Raw genomic sequence first — 20,584 nt, forward strand, 5'->3', positions numbered from 1 at the left:
CTTGGGATGCAGGTTCATAGTTCCTTGAAAGTGGAGGCACAGGTAGACAGGGTAGTGAATGCAACGTTTGGTACACTTGCCTCAAATGGTCAGTACATTGAGTATAGGAGTTACAATACCATGTTGCAATTGAACAGGACATTGATTAGGCCACTTTTGGAACACTGTGTTCAATTCTGGTCTCCCTGCTCTAGGAATTACGTAGTTAAACTTGAAAGGGTTCAGAAAAGATTTACAACGATGTTGCCAGGATCGGAGGGTTTGAACTTCAGGAAGAGGCTGGGGCTGTTTCCGGGAGTGCCAGAGGCTGAGAGGTGACCTTAAAGAAGCTTTTAAAATCATGAGTGGCATGGATAGTATGAACAGACAAGGTCTTTTCCCCAGGGTAGAGGAAAACTTAGAAGGTATAGGTTTAAGGTGAGAAGAGAAAGATTTAAAAGGGACCCAAGGGGCAACATTTTCATGCAGAAGGTGGTGCTTTACTGGAATGAGTTGCCAGACATGCTGGTGGCAGCTGGTACAATAACAACATTTAAAAGACATCTGGTTGGGTACATGAAGAAGGGTTTAAGAGGTATACAGGCCAAATTCTGGCAAATAGGACTAGATTAATTTAGGATATCTGGTCAGCATGGATGAGTTGGGTCTGTTTCCGTTCTGTATGACTCCAGGCTCTGTAGCAACTAGCCAAAGCTTTGTTGATAGTACCTTCCAAGCATACACTACCTACAACCTATTACTTGATAGTCACATGATGATCAAGTTTCACTGTAGTCAGTCATACCTCCAAAGACTGCAGTTTAAATATTGCTCATCATCTCTTTAAGGACAACTGTACTTCAACAGAAAGTATCAGTTTTGCAAGCAACACTCAAATCCAAAGAGTCAAATTTGAAAAAGTTAAATTTATCTTGTAGTTATAACTATTTAACTATATATAAAGTACAATTATTCCTCTGTCCAAAGTCAAAAATTACTACTTTAATTTTCAAGTGATTTGTTTGAAGTATTTTAAAAAGAATGGGGTTTGTCTACCTACTTCTAGACTACCATTCGTTTATTTCAGTTCCCACATTTATCTTGATCCCACTACTTCTAATTATCACAGCATACAGTCCTTGGAACTAAGGAAATTAAAATCAGTATGTAACAAGTATCAGACAAGTATGAATGAAAAAAGTTTCTTCACGACATTTTATTCACTTTCCCAAAATGCTAACCTTACCCATTTCCCACTATATCACGTAACCAGATCTTAGCCACATTTTTGGCAACAGGTACCAGCTGCTGATTTGTCACATATATAAAAATATGCTGCTCGACATCTGGCTTCTCATCTTCATAACCCCATCCCTGATTTGAGCAAACAACTGTGAAGCAATGCTGTAGTCTTACTTCCTTTATCTGGTTAAGTATCTATGTTCTCTCTCCAATGACACCCACATCATTTATTCTTGAAGTTAAAAAGGGTATGGATTACTGTGATGAATAGTTGATATGGATAATAGCTTCATTCACTCTGGAGACCACTTTTTTTATTTAAGCCTATCGTGAATCCCAGTAAATCCATTAAATCACCTCAAGAAGGCAAAAAATCAGAGCAAAGTCTCCCACGATGATGATGATGATGACAATGATGCCCTGTGAATGCTCTCCTTGATTCCCAAAATAGTCTTGTGCACATGCAAACGATTATTTTCTACTGACTGAGCTGAAGAGTGCACATTTTGGACTGGAAACCTCAAATGTTAGTATTTTATTTATGATTTTCACTCGTGGCTCTGAAACAGGACCTTTGAATTTTCATTTAGCCAAGGTAGTGTTTGGCTGAGCTCAAAGAAAACGGCGGCAATTCAGTTTTGACTCCTCCTGTTTGCTGTGCAATGATACTGGCTGAAAAACATATGCAGCTGAATGTTGCATGAAGACTATATTGTCTCAGTCAAATAACATGACTATGTTTTCACACAAGATTCATTCTCAGAGAATGGCCATTTAGATGAAGTACCAGATCCAGCGTGAAGTTTATGAAACAATACTGTAGCAGGTAAAGAGGAGAAAAGAAAGTGGAATCCATATTAAAAGGAAAAGAATGACATGAAGCAACATAGAGGTGGTGTGCAAGTATCCTAGAAACAGAAGAGGGACAATATATAGTATTAAAGTGACAAATACAGATTGTTTTAATTACTATACTTAAGAGCAACTTCTGAGACAGAATTTGTGTCCTTAAAAGTTACCCTAATATGATCATTAAATGCAAAACTCCTGTAATGTTATAAATGCAAATTTAAACAATGCACAGTGAAATAAAATCACGTTTAAAAACAAAACATTACACTCAATTACTAATGCAGACCACGTCTCCAAACAGGTTGGTTTTCTCTTAGGGAATAAAAAGCGAAACTATTTTGTTATACAAATTTGTATAGGTAAGGATCTAATAACCAAGATTCTTCCTAAATATGGCTTGTTTCCATGCCCACAACCCTTTGCCACCACCTTAAGGAAGGGTACTTTTTTAAAAAAAAATCCATTGTATATTCTTTTCATTCCATTTTAACGCTCACCCATCTCGAGCGCGTGTCTCAACCAATGAGACAACGGTAAAATAGGACAAAAGACCGCTCCATCAGTTGAAAGCCAGCAAATATTTGGGAGAGGAAAACAACAACAAAACATAAACACACATGAAAACACACACACAGCGGGAACTTGAAAAATGGCAACAAAATTCTGTCTCCCTCTCTCTGTAGTAAAACAGTTTTCGCTGGGTGCTGGGGTCCTGGTGACTGGTCGCTCGCAGACATCGCCTCCCCAAAACACAACACTGCTTTGCATACGCTTAATTGCTGTCACACACACTTGGCAGTTTGCCCACCTCATAACCAAGCAGACTGCAGTCATTGGAAGGTGGGAGGAGGCGGAGAAGGAAAGGGAGCAGCAACCTGTGCAGTTTTCACGACACTGTACTGAAAGAATTATGACGAGGGAACTGTTCAGGAGAAAATGGAGGATAGAATTGAGTGTTGCAGTGCAGGCAGAACTTTATTAACCCCTTGGCTGCCATAGCACAGGCTTCACTTTGAATTAAAATACATATTCAGAGGGATTTGTGAACAAACCATAAGCTACCTTTATGTATTTCAGCTAAAATCAAGATCACTTCCTGGAAATAAAAATTCTCGGTCAAGAGAGAGTTTGATCTCAGTTTTTCTGAGCCCTAGCAGGGGCATATATCAATTATTATTCCTACTGAAAAAGAGCACTTAAGCTTTGGGACAAGAATAGAATTGAGCTTAATTATATGTGCTACATATACTCCCCACTTAAAGATGAACAATAGCCAGCCTATTAGCCAAATTACACTTCAAGATTGACCATCTCTTACTATTTACTTGTCTCCTTTTTCTTCACTTCTAGACAATCTTTGAATGTGGACATGTTTTCATCTCAACCACTGACAGTAAAAATGAATTCTATTGTTCTAATCCTGCAAAGAGGATTCTCTTGTGTGTTCCAAACCCTACATTTAATCCTGTAGCTGTGGCATGTGCCTCAAAATCCTTCCACATTTAGAAGCAAATCTGCATCGATTTTGTCTCATTCTCTTTTCATTTAAACTGCTACCATACCACCCCATGATCTGCTCTGTTCTAATAAGAAAATAGGAATTTCCATGTCTTCCTTCATATGTGCACCTCTTCAAAATTCCACAAAATATGGAAAAAACTTACTGAAGTTAAACTGGCATAACTTTCACACATCTACCAGTCTACTGAAAGCCTAGAAACAGCACAATATCCAAAAGAATTACAAGAAATAGCAAGCAAAATAAGCAATAACATCCAGAACACGGGAGTTTGTACTGAAGCACCATTTCTTTCATGTTTTATACTGTACTGAAAGATAAAAATAATAATTGTTATTTTTAATTTCATTATTCCCAATTAACTCTGAAATGCTCTGCTGAAAAATATAAAATCATAAGACTTCAATAAGTTAGGAAACCATGGACCAGGCTGATGAAAACCACCCCACACACTGCTGGCTGCAAAGATTGGATTAAATTCAGGGTTACAGGGGAACAAAGTACATGGAACCAATTATCCAGTCTTTCTACTGTGGGAACTCTCAAAGTTATTCCTAAATTTTACAGTTTAGGAGATTATTATTTGGCTTACATTCATGTACACATACTTGCATAAAGCAGCCAATTAAGTGCCACCTAATTTCCCCATATCCATTAACAGAACTGTGGAATTTTAAGTTCTCTTGAACATTGACAACAAGTTTTTAATAAAACAAATATTGTGTGTTAATTCAGAATGCCAAAGGATGCTAAATCCACTAAACCAGCTGATGCTCAAATTTTGAAACAATGCCACTGAGCTGTTTTAGAATAGCAGGACTAACAAACATGAACCCAATTCACAAAGTCTGAATGCCTGCATATTCCTTTCATTCCGTTCAATGTTTTGGGCGAAAGGATTCTCCAAATCTTCTGCATTCTTGGGCTTTGTATACTACACATAATGACTCAAACACACATTTCTCAAAAGAGTCAGAAGTTTTGCAGAAGCCATTTTAAACGAAAGAAGCACTCTGTGTGTTCAGTGAGTGAACATAGCAAATAGTAAAGTTATTATAGTTCCAGAAGACCATAGGGCTGCTCTCTCATTCGAAAAAGATAACTAGTGGTGAGTTTAACCCAAGAGTCACCACCTCTCAGGGGAGGGAAGAAGTTGAGAAGGAGAATGCGTCACAGTAACCTCAGCTATTGCAGGAATTGAACCCATGCTATAGAGATTACACTTCATAGCAAATGAGCCAACCAAGCTAACCGACATCCACATCAACATAACACGCTGATGTGAAGTGGTGCAGATGACCCTTCATTCAATTCTTGCCCCATCTATAATTAGCTGACCTTAGGTGGTACACACATGGATAATGGTGAAAGTTCCATTATTATCGAGCAAGCTGACACTCACTATTCACGTTCACATAACTCTGCAGTACTGACAGTGTGTTGCACTCTTGGGACATTTTAAATGTTAAATCAAGGCTGGGTCTTCCCTCTCAAGTAGACTTAAAAGTTCCCATGACACTATTTCAAAGTAGAGCATGGAAATTCTCCTCAGTGTATCGGTTAATATTCATCCTAAAGCTACAATCACTAAAACTGATTACTTAGCCACTGCCGCAATATTGTTTGCGGAACCGTGCTGTGCTTAAATTGGCTGGCATGTCATGCACGCTATCAGTATGACCACTTCAGATATACTCAATTGACTGCAAAATATTTCGGAAAATCCTGAAGTCAAGAAGTGTGAATTCTTCTTCACACAAAACAACAATCACTTGAGCAAGAGACTGGACATCAGCCACCAACCATGAAGCTTGTACCCCAGGAGTCAACACATTCAGATTAAGGAAAAAAATTAACAGAACAAAAAAAGACTGCAAATTCATCAATACATTACAAGAAAGAGGCAACAGTAACAGTACTGGCCATCAACCGAAACTCTACACCTAGGGATCAGACTAAGAACTCAAGACAACCTTTTAATTGACATCATCAAATGCTATTTTCTTTTAACAAAACCCAAAAGGAACCAACAATGAGACAGACAGGTGACCCAAATGCCAAAGCAAGCAGATGCTCGGATACAAAGGGTGTGTGCTACTAAGTTTATCATCAAAACTTTAATGTAAACTGGAAAGTTGATCACAAGGTGAAATATAGTGAATTTTGCTAGTAATTTTTGTACTGTATTATAAATCACAAGAAGTACAATGAAGTAATTAGGTTACCGCTCATGCACCGAGCTTCTAGTGTTACATTTTACGGAAGTATGAAAAGGCAGAAGGCATATCAAACAAGAATGCAAGACAGAGGCGACAATAACATAAGAAGCAGGAAGGATTATTTTCTTTCCAACTTTCAATATTTTAATATTTAATTATTGCATAATTTCTCTCAATTTATTCTCACTCCAGATATTGTGTATTTGTGGCTCTATTATTGGACTAGTACTATAACAGAGAGGCTCAGGTTAATGCTGTGGGTTCATGGGTTTAAATTCCACCACAACAATGGAATGGCAAAATTTAAATTCAATTAATAATTATGGAATTGAAGACTAGTTTCATGGTCACCATTACTGATACTGTCAATTGTCATTTAAAAAACAACATTTGGTTGCACTTTAGGAAGGAATTCTGGTATCCTTACTTGATCTGGCCTATACGTGACTCCAAATCCTAGCAGCCTCTGAAATTAATTGGCTAGCTTTTACAAAGGCTAATAATTACGTTCAACAAAGGTGTGCCTTTGGAGATGACCATATGCCAGAGAAGATTTTTAAAAATGCATCGAATCAGAATCATTTGCTGGAGCCACAATTATTTACAATATGTATTAATAACATGAGTAACAGAATATACGATCACCAAGCTTGCTGATGACAAGATAGATGGAAAGGTAAATAGTAAGGATGACAAAGTCTACGGAAGACAGGACAAGTGAGTGGACTAAAACTTGGTAAATAGAATAATATGTGGGGGGAGAAAAGGGAGTTTCGGCACTTTTGCAGGCAAATAGACCTGAATATTATTTAAATGGAAAAAGACTGCAGATAGCTGTAGCACAGAGGAGCATGAGATTCATTGTGCATAAATCACAAAAAGCAAGCATCCGTGTTCAGGAGGTAATAGGGAAGATAAATGAAATGTTGGTCTTTATTTCCGAAGAACTGGAGTTGAAAAGCAAGGAGGTTTTCCTAAAACAATGCAAGGCACTAGTTAGCCTATAGTTCGAATACTATGAACAGCTTTGGTCCCCTTATGTAAGGAGGGATAATCTGCCACTGGATCGCTAAGTTGATACAAACAAAAGAACTGCAGATGTTGAAAATGAGAAACAAAAACAAAATTGCTAGAAAAGCTCAGCTGGTCTGGCAGCATCTGCAATGATTGAATTGAGCAAAGAATACAAAGTTACAGCTGCCCAGGTGGTGTACAAAAGCATGATCAGCATTAGATTTGAACTTTGAGAAGTCCATTCAGCAGTTTAGAAGGGTAAGAAGCTGTTCTTGAACATACTGGCATGTGTATTTAAGCTTTCCTATCTTCTGCCTCACTGAAGAGGTTGGAAGAGATCATAACCTGGTTGGCTGCTTTTCTGTGGGATCTCGGTAATCCAAGATGGAGGATGAGAAAAAAAATGGCGGTTGTAAGAGCTGCTCCTTTTTTGGAGGAACTTTAGATTTTGTAGGTAATTTCTTCAAATTCCAGGAGCAGCAATTACTACTTTATATGCTGTTGCAATGTTTGACCCAAGGAAATAGTGAGGAAAGAGATCAATCGGAGACTGGTACTGTTGGGAAAAGGAGCAAGTCAAACAAACAGTCAGGGCAGGAAGGAACAAGGCAAAGAACAAGGTAGGGCTGATCAATTAAACTGCATTTACTTCAATGCAGGGAAGGCAGATGACCTCAGGGCATGGTTAGGAACATGGAATGGGATATCATAGCAATCACAGAAATGTGGCTCAGGTATGGACAGGACTGGCAGCTTAATGTTCCAGGATACAAATGCTATAAGAAGCATAGAAAGGAGGGCAAGAGGGGAGAAGGAGTGGTGTTTCTGATAAAGGCATAGCATAACTGCTGGACTTAGGGAGGATATTCCTAGGAATACATCCAGGGAACTTATTTGGGTGGAACTGAGAAATAAGAAAGGATTATTCATCTTATTGGGATTGTATTATAGACACCCTAATAGGCAGTGGGAAATTGAGAAACAAATTGAGGAGATTGCAGTTATCTGTAAGAACAATAGGGTGGCCATGGTAGGGGACTTTCACTTTCCAAATGTCAACTGGGACTGCTATAGTGTTAAGGGTTTAGATGGAGAGGAATTTGTTAACATTACAGAAAGTGCAAAACTTGACCTACTCTTGGCAAATAAGGCAGGGAGGGTAACTGATGGGTCAGTGGGGGAGCACTTTGGGGCCAGTGACCATAATTCTATTAGATTTAAAATAGTGATGGAAAAGCATAGACCAGACCGAAAACTTGAAGTTGTAATTTGGAGGAAGGCTAATTTTGACTGTATTAGATAAGAACGTTCAAAAGCTGAATGGGGGCAGATGTTCGCAGGTAAAGAAATGGCTGGAAAATGGGAAGCCTTCAAAAATGCAATGACAGTTCAGAGACAGTATATTCCTATTAGGGTAAAAAGGAAAGGTTGGTAAGTGTAGGAAATGCTGGATGACTAGACAAATTGGGGTTTTGGTTATCAAAAAGAAAGAAGCATATGTCAGGTACAGCCAGAAAAGGTCAAGTGATTCCTTAAAAGAGCATAAAGGGAGTAGGAGTCTACTTAAGAGGGAAATCAGGAGGGCAAAAAGGGGACATAAGATAGCTTTGGCCAATAGGGTTATAAGGAGAATCCACAGAGAGTTGATAAATACATTAAGGATAAAAGGGTAACGAGGGAGAGAATAAGGTCGCTCAAAGATCAGCAAGGCAGCCTATGTGTGGAGCTGTAGGAGATGGGAGGAGATAATAAGCGAGTATTTTGCATCAATGTTTACTGTGGAGGAGGACATGGAAGAAAGAATGTGGGGAAATAGATGGTGACATCATCAAAAATGTCCATATGACAGAGATGGTCGTGCTAGATGTCTTGAAACACATAAAAGTAGATAAATCCCCAGGATCTGATCAGGTGTATCCTAGAACTCTGGTGAGAAGCGAGGGAAGTGATTGCTGGGCCCCTTGCTGAGAAATTTGTATCAGTGATACTTACAGGAGAGGGGCCAGATGACTGGAAGTTGGCTATTGTGGTGCCATTATTTAAGGTGGGAAAGAAAATCCAGGGAACTATAGAGTGGTGAGCCTGACATTGGTGATGGACAAGTTATTGGAGAGAATCCTGAGAGATTGAGTTGATATGTACTTGGAAAGGCAAGAACTAATTAGGTATAGTCAACATGGCTTTGTGCATTGGAAATCATGTCTTACAAACTTGATTGAGTTTTTTTGAAGAAGCAACAGAGGACAGATGAGAGCAGAGCAATAGGTGTGATGTATATGGATTTAAGTAAGGCATTCAACAAGGTTCCTCATGGAAGACATGTTAGCAAGGTTAGACCTCATGGAAAACAGGGGGAACTAACCATTTGGATATGTAACTGGCTTGAAGGTATAAGACAGAGGGTGGTGATGGAAGGCTGTTTTTCAGATTGGAGACCTGTAACCAGTGTTGTGCCACAAGGATCCATGCTGGGTCCACTGCTTTTCATCATTTATATAAATGATTTAGATGTGAACACAGGAGGTATAATTGGTAGGTTTGCAGATGACGCCAAAATTGGAGGTATAGTGGACAGCAAAGAAGGTTATCTCAGAGTACAATAGGATCTTGATCAGATGGGCCGATGGGCTGATGGGCTGAGGAGTGGCAGATGGAGTTTAATTTAGATAAATGAGAGGTGCTGCATTTTGGAAAAGCAAATCTTAGCAGGACTTATACACTTCATGATAAGGTCCTGGGGAGTGTTGCTGAACAGAGATCTTGGGGTGCAGGTTCATAGTTCCTTGAAAGCACAGTCGCAGGTAGATAGGATAGTGAAGGCGGCATTTGATCTGCTTTCCTTTATTGCTCAGAGCACTGATTATAGGAGTTGGGAGGTCACGTTGCAGCTGTACAGGATGTTGTGAAATTTGAAAGGGTTAGGAAAAGGTTTATAAGGACGTTGCTAGGGTGGGAGGATTTGAGCTTTAGGGAGAGGCTGAATAGCTGGAGGCTGTATTCCCTGGACCGTCGGAGGCTGAGGAATGACCATATAGATGTTTATAAAATCATGAGGGGCATGGACAGGATAAATAGTTAAAGGTCTTTTCCCTGAGGTGGGGGAAAGAGTCCAGAACTAGAGGGCATAGGTTTAGGGTGAGAGGGGCAAGACATGAAAAGGGACCAGAGGAAAACTTTTTCATGCAGAGATGTATAGAATGACCTTCTCGAGGAAGTGGTCGAGGCTGGTACAATTACAGCATTTAAAAGGCATCTGGATGGGTATATGAATAGGAAGGGTTTACAGGAATATGGGCCAACCGCTGGCAAATGGGACTAGTTTAGGTTAGGACATCTGGTCGGCGTGGACCAGTTGGACTGAAGGGTCTGTTTCTGTGCTGTACATCTCTATGACTCTATAAGAAGTGTAGATGGAGTCAATGGATGAGAGTTTGGCTTGTGTGGTGGTTTAGAATGTGTTCACAACTTTCTGTAGCTTCTTCTAGTCCTGAGCAGAGCAATTTCCATACTAAGCTAAGAAGCACCCAGATAAAATGTTTTTTATGGTGCATTTGTAAAAGTTGGTGAGAGTCCTTATGGACATGCCAAATTTCCTTAGCCTCCTTAGGAAGAGGCATTATTGTGCTCTCTTGACTGTCGTATGGTCAGTCCAGGATAGATTGTTTGTTATCACCACTCCCAGGAATTTGATGCTCTCAACTCTCTATACTTCAGCTCCATTGGTGTCAGTAGGGGCAAAGATGATAAGCTCTTTAGTTTTGCTGACATTGAGGGAGAAATTGTTATCTTTGTACCACAACACTGAGCATTCTATCTTTCCTGCTGAACTATCTACTCCTCCACCAGTAAGAAGAAAATTTGAGAAACAAATATGTACGGAGATCTCTCATATATGTAAGCTTAATCAGGTTGTAATAATGCAGGATTTTAATTTTACAAACATTGACTGGAGGTACCATAGTGTTGAAGGTTTGGATAGTGAAGAATTTGTCAAATGTGTTCAAGAAAATTTTCTTTATCAATATGCTAACACTCCTACTAGAAGAGCAAAACTAGACCTTCTTTTGGACAATAAGACTGAAGTTAAGGTGGGTGAACACTTTGGCAATCATAACTCTATTAATTTCAAAATGGTTATGGAAAATGATAAGTCTTCCATAAAAGTTAAAGCTTTTAATTGTAGTAAGGTAAATTTTAATGGTATGAGACAAGAACTTTCTAAAGTTGATTGGAGTAGACTGTTTGCAGGTAAAAAGATGCCTGACAAGTGGAAGGCTTTCAAGGGTGTGACGATTAAAGTTCAGAGGCATTTTGTTCTTGTTAGAGTGAACTGTACATCTAGTAAGATTAAGGAACAATGAACAAATAAAGATATTGAGGTTCCAATCAAAAACAAGAAAAAAATCTTTTATTAGATATTGATAACTTGGTTCAACTTAATCTCTTAATAAAGTGTGTAGGGGAATTCTTAAGAGAGAAATCAGGAAGGCAAAGAGGGGATATGAGATAACACTGGCAGATTTGGTTAAGTGTAATCCAATGAGATTCTGCAAATACATTAAGAGCAAAAGGGTAACTCAACAGAGGGTAGAGCCTCAAAAATCCAGGTGGTCATCTTTGTGTTGAACCCCAGGAGAGGGGAGAGATTCTAAATAAAATATATTTTACATAGAACATAGAAAAATACAGCACAGTACAGGCCCTTCGGCCCTCGATGTTGCGCCGACCGAAGACTACCTAACCTACACTAGCCCAATAACCTCCATATGCTTATCCAATGCCCGCTTGAATGACCATAAAGAGGGAGAGTCCACCACTGATACTGGCAGGGCATTCCATGAACTCACAACCCGCTGAGTAAAGAATTTACCCCTAACATCTGTCCTATACCAACCTCCCCTTAATTTAAAGCTGGGTCCCCTAGTAACAGCTGACTCCATACGCGGAAAAAGGTTCTCACCGTCAACCCTATCTAAACCCCTAATCATCTTGTACACTTCTATCAAGTCACCCCTAAACCTTCGTTTCTCCAATGAGAACAGCCCCAAGTGCCTCAGCCTTTCCTCATACGATCTTCCTACCATGCCAGGCAACATCCTGGTAAACCTCCTCTGCACCCGTTCCAGTACCTCCACATCCTTCCTATAGTATGGCGACCAAAACTGTACACAATACTCCAGATGCGGCCGCACCAGAGTCTTATACAACTGCAACATGACATCAGGACTCCGGAACTCAATTCCTCTACCAATAAAGCCCAGTACGCCATATGCCTTCTTCACAACACTATTTACCTGGGTGGCAACCTTCAGAGATCTGTGTACATGGACACCAAGATCCCTCTGCTCATCCACACTACCAAGTAGCCTACCATTAGCCCAGTAATCCATCTTCTTGTTACTCCTACCAAAGTGAATGACTTCACACTTAGCTACATTGAACTCCATTTGCCACCTTTCTGCCCAGCTCTGCAACTTATCTATATCCCGCTGTAACCTGCCACATCCTTCTTCGCTGTCCACCACTCCACCAACTTTCGTATCATCCGCAAACTTGCTCACCCAGCATTTAAGCCCCTCCTCCAGGTCATTTATAAAAATGACAAACAGCAATGGTCCCAAAACAGATCCTTGTGGAACACCGCTAGTAACTGCGCTCCAAGATGAACCTTTACCATCAACTACTACCCTGTCTCCTTCCAGCCAGCCAATTCCTAATCCAAACCTCTAATGCACCCTCAATGCCATACCTCCGTAATTTTTGCAGTAGCCTACTATCAGTTTTTACTATGTAGAAAGAAATGGACTCTAGAAAATGCAGAGAGATAAGCTTTGATGTTTTAAAAAACAGTTCACATTACAGAAGAGGAAGTGCAGGAGGTCTTACAGAATAGAAAGGTGGATAAATCGCTGGGACCTGATCTAATGTATCCCAGAACGTTGTGGGAAGGAAGGAAGGAAGTTATGAGACTTCTTGCAGAAATATTGGCATCATCTGTAAGTACAAGTGAGGTGCCTGATGACTGGAGGGTGGCTAATGTTGTACCTTTGTTTAAGAAAAGGTTGTAAGGAAAAATCAGGGAACTAAAGACCTTAAGAGTTAGACTTCGGTTGTGGGTAAATTGTTGAAAGTGATTGTAAAAGATAGAATTTATGGATATTTAGAGACAAAAATTGTTTAGCAATAGTCAGTATGATTTTGTGTGAGGAAAATCGTGTCTCAAACAAAACATTGAGTTTTTTGAGCAAGTTACCAAAAGTATTGATGATGACAAAGCAGTTGTTGTTTATTTGGAATTTAGTAAAGCCTTTGACAAGATTCCGCATGGTGCCCTAATTAGTCAAGTTAAGTCACATGAGATGCTGAATAAGCTTGCCAATTGGATACATAATTGGCTTAAAACAGCAGGGGACAAAGTAATAGTGGAAGATTGCTTTTCAGATGGAGACTGGTGACCAGTGTTCCACATGGATCAGCTCTGGATCCTCTTTTGTTTGTCATTTATATAGAGGAACCTCGATTATCCGGCAAGATCGCAAGGTCTCAATGCTTGGCTAAACTATATTATCCGGCATTTGATTAACTGAACGAAATACTCCCGATCCGTGTCCTTCGAGATTGCTCTGTAAATTATTTGGATGAGAATATAGAAGACATGGTTAGTAAGTTTGCAGAATTCACCAAAATTGGTGGCATAGTATACAATAAAGAAGGTTAGCGAGTTTGGAGAAGATTTGTTGTTCAGGTTAAGGTTCTGGATGCAACTTTTCTCACTGAGCTGGAAGATTCGTTTTCAGACTAGGTAACATCACGGAGCCTCTGATGAAGCGCTGTTGCTCTGTTCCACTTTCTATTTGTGTTTAGGTTTCCATGGATTGATGATGTTATTTCCTGTGTAGGTGATGTCATTTCCTCCTCTTATTCTCAGATGGTGGTAGATAGCATCCAAGTTGATGCTTTTGTTGAGAGAGTTCCAGTTGGAATGCCATGCTCCTAGGAATTCTTGTACATGTCTGCTTGGCTTGTCTTAGGATGTCCCAGTCAAAGTGATGTCCTTCCTCATCAGTATGTAAGGATACTAGTGATAGTGGGTTCACTATTCTAGCTTTTCGAAAAAATCAGAGTTAATTAATTGGGTCCAGTGACCCTTCCTCAGAACAGACTTCTGAGGAAGGGTCACTGGACCTGAAATGTCAACTGATTTGTCTCCACAGATGTTGCCAGCCCTCCAGAGCTTTTCCAGCAATTTTTGTTTTGTCGCTATTTTGGGTTTAGTGTCAGAAATTACCAACTTACTGCATTTAAATGCCCCCGTTCCCATCCAAGTGTCATGCTTGTGAGCTAGCCAATCATAGCCAATTAGCATACAGAAGTTAAAAAGCAATTATGCTCCAGCTCATGGTAGAGCTGAAGCCAATTTGGAAATCTGGAAACCATTAATGTGTATATCATAAATGTGGAAATAAAAGTTGATATTATTGAGCAGGAAGATAAACAATTGTACTCAGACAACAACAAAAAAAACACATGGTAGATGAGTATAATATGGCTGAACATAAAATTCGAGTAGCCAAAGAAAAAGTTGATTCATAGCGATATGACTCTAACTGTGCCAATTATCACAGGTGAACACAAGAAGTCTCCAAGTCAGATTTATTTATGCAAAATTGACTTGTTATCACCCAACAGTAACTGCACTGAACACTAGAATAATGTTTGAGTGGAATAAGGTGTTGCATCCTATTACTGGCCACTGGCAGTAGTCAGAAGGAACACATTTCCCTGATGGGAAGAGATTGGCTTCAGAATACAGCTGTTTTTATGTCACATTAAGGAGAATATTTCTTGCTTATGCAGAGAAGGAGTATAATCAGAAAAAGAGATATGCTTTTAAATGCACATAATGTTTTATAACTCATTTCATCCCTTGCAACCTGAGAGACATCCTGATTTAGGTGCTGCAAACATAATTTATTCTCTTAATTCAAAGTTTAAACAGAATCATGTTTGGATTGACTGTTTTCCTAAAAATCATTTTTCAATTGTCATCGCTATTAAAATTCTCATCAGAAATACATCAATGCAAAGTGTCCTATCAAAAAGGCCTAGAACACCACCAAAATGTATGGGCTGACTTAACTGGCATCATTTATAAATTTTTACTATTTCCTATAAATGGATGTATTCTTCAGTAGTCGGCCTCTCCCAGAAAGCCCAGGTTAACTTGTCATAATCCTTGTAATGGCAACAATGAATCTATATACATTTTAAAAAATTAAATTTAAAAAGGCATCGCCACCCAATATGGATCACAAGTCAATGATTCTGGAGTAAGAACCACATTAACTAACAAATGAGCTCACCGGGAATTGGAATCTTTGCCACACCAATGTGCCAGCCTTGAACTAGAAAAACGTCATGGCTCAGTTCTGCACATGCTGGACACAACAGTGTAGTCCAAGTGCTCCCCAAAACTGCTTCTGACATCTTGTCAGTCGACAGCAGTTACATTCTAAGAAAATACAGTTAGACTTGGCCAAGTTATTTACATTAGGGTCAGAGTACATCTGACATTAACATGTCTAATGGCATCAGGTCGATATCCTACACTTTACAATAATCAACAAGCCAGGGAATCAACATTCAATGAAGAGCAGAGGGGGCATATAAGGATCAGCACTAGGCATACCCAATAATGAGGTACAAAACTTGTTTAAGCTACAACATAGGACCATTTGTATACCAAACCAGAGAAGCAGGCGGTGATAGACAAAATTAAGTGATCCACAAACAATGGATCAGATTTAAGCTCTGCAGATGAGTGAAGATCTGCTTTCTAATTTAGCCAAAAGAGAAGTATTTGATAAGACAAATTTGTCAAACACACATTTGCAATTAGAATTAACTGAGAAGAGCAAAGAACTGTGTATTATGCTTTCATGCAACATATATGGTGACTGCAGTGTTCCAGAGCATAGTGAAATCAGGTATTAAGTGGGATAAGAGTAGTATTCTGCTTTTAGATGACATGCTAACTAGCAGTAAGGCAGAGTAAACAGCTGCAGGGATGAACAAAGTTATAACTCAACTTCAAGATTGCAGGAAAGCTTAAAAAACATTTTGTTTTTGGTGTAACATACCCAGGTACCAAACAGATGAAGGCATCCATCCCATGAGAAGACTAAGAGAATTTTGAAAGCAGAGATAACAGACAGCAAAGAATTTAATACATTCATTGGGACTGTTATGTCTTATCTTTAGTTCAACTGCATTCACTCCAATACATCAACTGCTCAAAGAGTAAAAGATTGGGAGTGGTCTGTAGAGTGTCAAAAAGCATTTAAACAAGACAGTACTGACTAGCAAAGTTATTTTGGTCCACTGTTATCCCAAGAAGTAATTGATTTTAGGTTATGATACTTCGCCACAAGGGTTAGGGATACTGTTATTACCTCACATAATACTACATAGTATGGAAATAACTAAAACATCTGTTTCACATTGTTAAAACAATGTCAGACAGCAAAATACTCAAGTTTAGAAGTTTCAGCGAGTTTTGAGAAGATTTGGACAGAAGGTTTGAGAAGTTTCAGTCAATAAAAAGTAGATAAATGTTGAATAATGCCTAATTTGGGGCATCACAAATGTAAAACTTGAGATTTTAAAGATTTGGCTTGCCAGATTATTATTTGATCCCAACATATACGTTTAAGTCAGAAGAGTGTCTGGACCCGGGTTCAATTCCCACCTCGGTCTGTGTGGAGTTTGCACATTCTCCGAGTGTCTGTGTGGGTTTCCTCTGTGTGCTCCGGTTTTCTCCCACAATCCAAAGATGTGCAGATGAGGTGAATTGGCCATGCTAAATTGCCCATAGTGTTAGGTGCATTAGTCAGGGATAAAATATAGAGTAGGGGAATGAGTCTGGGAGGGTAACTCTTTGGCAGGTTATTGTGGACTTGTTGGGCCAAATGGCCTGTTTCCATACTCCAGGGGTTCTTAAAAAAAAGTTTGAAATATCTGAGTCATACACATTCTAATACTGAAATATGTCACAGCATCAAAATAAACGATGGTGCAGATGTTGAAAAGCTCTTTATGAAGTATATATAAGACAACAAATTTGGCAGTAATTTCCATATTTCTCTTTGAACAATCTGAACATTTTCCTGCTCTCTTATAGAACAACCCTCCAGACTACAACATGTTGCTCATCTTACGAATTAGTATTTAAATATGCCACTGAAACAAGGCTTGGTTTGCTTAAGATGAAGTTCAAAATCGCACAATACCAGGTTATAATCCAACAGGTTTATTTGGAAGCACTAGCTTTCGAAGTGCTGCTTCTTCATTGCTTCAAAAGCTAGTGCTTCCAAGTAAACCTGTTGGACTATAAACTGGTGTTGTGTGATTTTTAATTTTGTCCACCCCAGTCCAAGACTGGCTCCTCCAAATCATTGCTTAAGATGGACATCAGCAGAAAAGTAAACAATAAAGCAGCTGAAGCAAAGATGAGTCATGACACATGAAACATTGACAGTTCAGTGCTGTCAGAAGGTCATGGTGAAAAACCAAGGCAAATAGGGAAAGTATGTAATTTAAGATGTTGTAAAGAGACTGGTTGTTTTTACATATCTTGAAGAGAGATTCTGTCAGTGTCCTGTAAACCAGATGTTTGAAAGAGGAAATCTGACAGAGTAACCCCCTATATAATTCAAGTTCCTTTTACAGCCCCAAGTGAAAGTTAGAAAACGAAGTGAGAATCCCAAAGGAATAAAAAGCTTACCAATATCAGAATTCATTGATAGGCAAAGTGAATCAGGATCTTTGAGTAAAACAAATCAATGTCACAGTCAAAACCATTTAACAGAAGAATCAATAGTCAAATTCAAATCAGAGATTTTGACAGGATAGAGCACATGGATAGAAATATCAGAAAGAAAGAAAAAACCAAATAGGCTAAATGAAGTTATGTAGGCAAAATAATTTTTTTATAATTACTGACCAAATACCATTTTCCATGAAACACATGCTAGTATACATGTCAGTCTCTCAATATCAGTCAAATGCCTTGGTTGTCACTACGTTAACAAAAAAAATTGTACCACTTGTTAAATTTCAACTGTTGTTAACATTGATTTTGTTCTATTATATCTGGGAAATTACATGGATTAAAAGATAAAATAGTATCTTAAGTGGATAGGGATTGCAGCTTACTGCAAAATCTAGGTATTTTGTTACATTGCCCTCTACTGAGGTATAAATAAAGTTAGCGCAACAAGAGCGGCCTACAGTCATACTCAATGCAATACAGTACATTAAGATTGTGGGTTTCAATCCCACTTCAGAAACTTGGTCACAAAAGTCATATTCCAATGCTGCACTGAGAGGGACAAATGTCTTTCAGAATAAAAGGTTAAACTAAGGTTCCTCCTAAACTCAAGTGGATGTAAAAGATCCCATTACACTACAAGAAGAGCTGGAGGGTTTTCCTGTGTCCTCACAAATATTTATCTCACCAAAATCAAAAGAACAGGTCTGTTCATTTGCACAAAGCTGTTTGTGGGAGCTTGGCATGCACACAATGGCTGCCACATTTCCTACATTACTAGAGTGACGACACTTCAAAAGCACTTAATTGATTGTAAACTGTTCACAAGTCAGGAAAATGCTGATTTTTTTCTTCACAGACTTTTCTCAGTCTTGTATGCTTGCCAAGAAAGTAAAAAACAGTGTGCAGTAGACTAGCAATTCACAAGATCAGTGGAATGCTGTATCTCCATGCCACCAGGTGATGGTAAGGACAACAGACCACAAAATAACTAATTGAACGTTATTAATTGGAACTTCAGGAAGTATATACAAACAGCTAAAATTATAACATCTCAATTGTTCTCAGTCCTGTTCACCTATCTCCACTACACTCACTGACCTACAATGGCTCAACTTTAAAAATCCTTCAATACCACACCACTCCCAACTCTCATCTTCTCTAACCCTACAATTCTCCAAGATTTCCACATTTGAGTATCCTGATTTTAATCAATCTACCTTTAGTGAACATTTCTCCAGCTGTCTAGGCCCACGCTCCCAACACTCTCCACTGTTCTTCCATCCTTTACGAGGCCTACTTCTTTAACCAAGTTTTTAGTCATCTACTTCGACCAGATATCCTAAACTAATCTAGACCCATTTGCCAGCACTTGGCCCATAGCCCTCTAAACCCTCCCTATTCACACACCCATCCAGATGCCCTTTAAATGTTGTTGTGGTTCTGTTCGCCGAGCTGGGAATTTGTGTTGCAAATGTTTAGTCCCCTGTCTAGGTGACATCCTCAGTGCTTGGGAGCGTCCTGTGAAGCGCTTCTGTGATGTTTCCTCCGGCATTTATAGTGGCTTGTCTCTGCCACTTCCGGTTGTCAGTTCCAGCTGTCCGCTGCAGTGGCCGGTATATTGGGTCCAGGTCGATGTGTTTGTTATTAGAATCTGTGGATGAGTGCCATGCCCCTAGGAATTCCCTGGCTGTTCTCTGTTTGGCTTGCCCTATAATAGTAGTGTTGTTCCAGTCAAATTCATGTTGCTTGTCATCTGCATGTGTGGCTACTAAGGATAGCTATCTTGTGTCTTTCCAAAAAACGGACAGATAACCAGGTCTGACCTACAAAGAATGAAAGCTGAAAGCAACAACACCCCCAGATTCTATGGACTACCTAAAGTGCACAAACCAGATATCCCACTAGACCCATAGTATCACTACCAGGGACACCATCACACAAACTGGCTAAAGAACTACAGCAGAAACTGAAACACCTGATCAGCGGATCCAGACAGTCTTATACAATCAACACAGGAATTCTTGGACATCATCAGAAATATACACATAGACAAGGAAGAAACCATGGTCTCATTCGATGTAATGGCACAGTTCACCTCTTATCGACAAAACCCTAGCCAAAGAAACAATAGCCAACCTGCTGGACATACAGAACACACAACAGGACGTTGAACCTATCAACAAAGACAGCATACTTAAACTACTGGACCTATGCCTCACAACACACTTCACATTCAACAACTAGATATACGAACAAATCAACGGAATACCCATGGGCTCACCCATCTCTGGACTTATAGCAGAAGCGGTAATGCAAAGGTTAGAACAAACAGTCTTACCGCAAATTCAACCCAAACTCTGGGTCAGATATGTGGATGACGTCTTTGTAATCATTAAAAGCACAGAAATAGAGAACACACACTGGATCATCAACACCACACTCACAGGAATCCGAATCACGAGAGAGGAAGAAAAGGATAACCAACTCCCATTCCTAGACGTGATGGTACAGAGAACACCAAACAGAGAATTCAGCACAAAGGTATACAGGAAAGCCACACACACAGACCAAGTCCTGAACTATGAAAGCAACCACCCCAACACACACAAACGAAGTTGCATCAAGACACTATTCAAAAGGGCCACAACACACTGTAGCACACCAGAATTGCAAAAAGAGGAAGAAGAACACCTATACAATGTATTCGCCAAAAACGGATACCCACGCAATTTCATCAACAGATGCCTAAGGGAAAGACTATGGAACGAGGACAAGGACGCAACTCAAAGGACTAGCCACACTACCATGCATCAGGAGCATTTCCGAACTGACAGCCAAACTACTGCGACCACTAGGACTCATAACAGCACACAAACCAACAGCCACTCTCAGACAACAACTCACCAGAACGACGGACCCGATACCAAA

General features: G+C 39.5%; 1 protein-coding gene across 4 annotated transcripts in view; it reads right to left on the minus strand.

The window, feature by feature from the left end:
- The window catches only part of LOC140489393 (trinucleotide repeat-containing gene 6B protein-like), a 224,314-nt gene that overhangs the window by 187,957 nt on the left and 15,773 nt on the right, over positions 1 to 20,584 (minus strand). Inside the window, exon 1 of one of the 4 annotated variants that reach the window (XM_072588898.1) lies at positions 2,571 to 2,588. The exons of the other annotated variants lie outside the window; for them this stretch is intronic. The gene's annotated coding sequence lies outside the window, so the exon portion shown is untranslated. Of the gene's footprint in view, positions 1 to 2,570; positions 2,589 to 20,584 lie in introns of those variants that run through there. 4 annotated transcript variants of the gene reach the window in all.

Source organism: Chiloscyllium punctatum, chromosome 18 (genome assembly GCF_047496795.1).
Source record: "Chiloscyllium punctatum isolate Juve2018m chromosome 18, sChiPun1.3, whole genome shotgun sequence".
Lineage (NCBI taxonomy): Eukaryota > Metazoa > Chordata > Chondrichthyes > Orectolobiformes > Hemiscylliidae > Chiloscyllium > Chiloscyllium punctatum.